This window comes from Arachis ipaensis, chromosome B05, assembly GCF_000816755.2.
Source record: "Arachis ipaensis cultivar K30076 chromosome B05, Araip1.1, whole genome shotgun sequence".
In the NCBI taxonomy this organism is placed as follows: Eukaryota; Viridiplantae; Streptophyta; class Magnoliopsida; order Fabales; family Fabaceae; genus Arachis; species Arachis ipaensis.
In genome coordinates, this window is record NC_029789.2 from 139,142,630 (window position 1) to 139,146,814 (window position 4,185).

A 4,185-nucleotide genomic window follows, 5' to 3' on the forward strand; every position below is an offset into this window, starting at 1 on the left:
GATAAATTAGTCTCTATCAACAATTTTCCATTACGACGTGGCGCTTATATTTGCCACATTATTCGTAAACTTATGGGAAGTGCTAGGAGACAATGAAAATTTTGAACAACATAAACAACCATTAATCAAATGAAAATACACTACATCTTAATTTAATGCTACTAATTAAATTTACTTTTTTAACCCTATTAATTCACATTGTTTACACATTGTTCAAAAATCTTATTTATTACCTATACTTTTCCTAAACTTATACATTATATGAACAACCTTCTGCTAATCAGTTATATGGGTCATATTGTCCAATTCCTGTCTAAAACAAGAATTGTCTGAGAGTTTCAAGATGACTGGAGTGCGATATGTCCCAGAAAAAAAGTGATTAAAGGCCAAAAAAAGTATTCACTTTTATTTAATACTATTTTGTGCTAAAATTCATTTTATTTTTTTTTTAATCAAATCAATAACTAAACTATATATATTACTCTTTTTTTTTGTGTAATCATAAATTTCGTTTGGTTATCTTATTTATGAGATTGACAATTTTGGAAAAGAAACAAGAATAAAGTTTAGAAAAAAATATCAAAAAAAGTTATATGTAGAATAAAATAAATTACTATATATTTGTGTATAAAAATATGTTTTAACATATATTTTATATTTATAGTTGATTTTAATATATACTTAATATTGTTAAAAAATATTAATTTTAAGTATTGACAATTAAAAATTCTGGTCAAAAGAGACATTTTTAGAAACTAAATCAACGGTTTACATTATTAAGCCTGGAGAGACCCTATAAGAACTAAGCTATGCAGTTCGATTCTGATTGTAAAACAGAGAGAATATGTGCGTGTATTGACAATAAAAGTGTAATCTCATCTATGTGTATTTTTGTGTGTCATATTATTTAAAATCGCTGCTATTTATACACTGGTTGAGATAACAACTTTTTTACTTTGACGAAGTCTGTTATTGCTTGGGATGAAATATGTTAGATTGACTAACTTAACAAACTCTTGTTTATTCTCATCCCTTTCAAAACCATATACTTAAAGTCATAAAAAGTATAAACTATAGCTATCAAAATCGATCGAATTAGCCAATTTAAACAGAAATCGGTAACCCAGTCAATTAAGCATTTGCATCGGAGGAATAATTTACTCCTTAACTGACACTATTCGACTAATATCAAAGTTGTGATATTAAGTGATAGTTATATTGATTTGTTCTGGGATTTTGTGTTATTTGACAATCAAATATCAAAATGAATTTAATTTTAATATTCTCTTATTTAATATGAGAAGTTTCAGGAAATCAACTATAGTATAAATTAATTCAGTTATTTTTTTGCCCTTTCGTGCTTCAACGAGAAATCGTGAAAAAATCTTCTAAGCTACGAGCACCTCTCAAGCAACAATGAAGACAGAAAAGTCAAATATGCTCAGAGGCTCATCAATAATTGAAAATCAAACTTGGGGTCAAAGCAATGCTCAACGGTCCAGATTCAAGATTCGTGAAGAAAAAGGTTGAGAGAGAAAGGTAAGGTTACATGTACTCTCTCTCACATCTGACCACGCTACAGCTAGTTCTGATGCTGAAGAAGAAGACAACCCAAGTGTTGAACTTGGTTTACACCTTGAAAGCTTCCGTCTTCTATAATAAGGGTGAACGGCCAAGAATTGAGGACAAGAGAGAAAGAGCACTTGTTTAGGTTTCTATAGCTCCCTGAGTTGTTCCTATTCTTCTCCTTCATGGTTTTTATTTTGTAATTTTTTTCAGTGTAGTCTATCTGAGTTTCATTGGAGAAAAGGCAAACATGGTGAGGTTTGTAAGAAAAAGCCAATAAGTGAAAAAAAGCAGTGGCTAGACTTGGAGAAAAAACCTAAGTTATTATTGTAGAAATCCTTTGTAAGTATTTCTGTTTTGTGTCATGATCCTGTTGGGATTTCCTTACAAGTTGGATTAGTACTTTACTGTTGAAAGCTAGGATTGAGTCCTAGTCAAGTTCAAGTTGGATTAGAATTTGAACTTGTCTCAGATAGGATTGGGTAAATCCTAAAGAGAATTGGAGATTGTAATCTATTGAAAAGATAGTGAAATTCCATCATTGTTGTGATGGAGACTGGATGTAGGCTACATTGTACTAGGTAGCTGAATCAGGATACATCTGTGTGTCACTCTCTTCTTTCTTCTCTGTTCTCTATTTCTAGTTCTGAATTATAGGAGACAAAAATAAAATATCTCCTACCGTATCAGGAGACAAAATCAAAAGTCTCTCCTGTATCCTCTAGAGAAAGCAAAGTTACAAGCAGAGATTAAAAAGGAGGCCAAAATTTAACTCCTTCTCTTAGCCATTGATTAATATCATGAAATAATCAAAATAATAATAATTAAATAATTCTTTACTAAGAATAAATCAAAATAATAATAATTAAATAATTCGTTACTAAGAATAAATCAAGTGTGACATCCCATAAATTCAATACTAAGCGAGTAGTAAATTAGTCATATTAAATTTACTAATCAAAGTTAGAATCTAGCCACACTCCTTAACGATCCAATAATACGAAGTAATAATATTTTTACTAAGAACACAAGAAAAACAAAAATATAACTCCTTCCATCTTTTTAACTCTTGGCTAATTTTTAAAATACAGTCTGATTATCAAACTCTAACATGTTACCATTATTATAATGAATTATGAATGATCTAAGAAATTTATTTTTTTTATTTATTCATTCAAACCCCTTGGCTAAGGCATTGTTTAATTCATTTATTATAATCGTAGAGCTCGAACTCATTACCATAGTTGATAGATTCTATATTGACTAATCATTAATTTTACAAATATTTAAATCATACCTAATATCCATTCAACTAGCACCGTAGAATACTAGGTGTCCGGAATCAAAGTATAATAAATACGTATGAATTACTATGATAGTCGCAGGTCAAAGAAAAATTCTAATATTACGTTCATCATGAGAATATCCTATTGACAAATATACGATAACTATAACCATTAAGAATTTTCAGAGTGACTCAATTCAATGGTCATATCTTTATATGTACCATTTATATGTACCATATTAATCTACCCGAATCACTAATGTTCCAATTTTAGTAATTCTATGATTAAAAATAATTTAAATTAAAAATACTCAAAAACGTATATCTCATTATTATGATCCTTATCGTAATTATTCGTTTTTAATTTTAATTAAAAACACTATCGTAACTTTCAAAAGCTTATTCTTATAATAATAATAACAATTCATGATAGTATTTTATTGGACATACACATTTAGAGAGAGAGAGAGAGAGAGAGAGAGAGAGAGAGATTTACTAATCAAATTGAGGAGGAGAAAGAAGAAGGAGTCAAGAGTTTATAATTATTTAGTCTTAATCTGCGGACACCTGATTTTATCAGTGGGTTACTAAAAGATTTAATATTATTCTATAATAATTTAATGATAATTTAAAATAGAACTGACTTTTATATAAAAAAAATTATCAATTAATAATCTTCTCATAATAGCTAAGGATCTTTTGCATTTAGTGAGGAGTTTTTTATTCAACATTCAGTTAAAACATACTTTTATATAAATATATAATATATACATATACAGGTGCGGATTGGTTGAATATGGTTGAGATTTAATTCAACCCACACAAAAATTCTATCTGCATTTTACTTTATTCGCCACGGATTGTCAACCCTAGTTGTTAAATTAATAAATTAAAAAAATTAAATTAATAACTAAATAATGACTAAAACCAATAAATTTTAATGACTTCCTAACATTTTTCTTTCAATAAATTATATCTTTTATTTGAATCTTTGGCCATCTTATTGCATAATAACTTTAAGATATTTATCTCTAGATATAATATTAATGGTAAAAAAAAAATTGTAAAAACGTGGGGAAGTAAGAGGGGAATTAATCTGTAGATGGTGGCATTGATTCCAATATGCTTAAAGTATATGACTTCAATAGAGCAGGCTATATTTATCTCTACCCTTTTCTCATTTTAGTTAGTTTCACAGTTAAAAGGAAAAACTTTACAGCGTTTGTTGTGAACTTTTTATCTTTATTTTAATACTACTTTGTGCTAAAAAAATTCATTTATTGTTTCTTTAATAAATTCATTGACTAAATTATAATTTGGAAAAGAAACAAGAA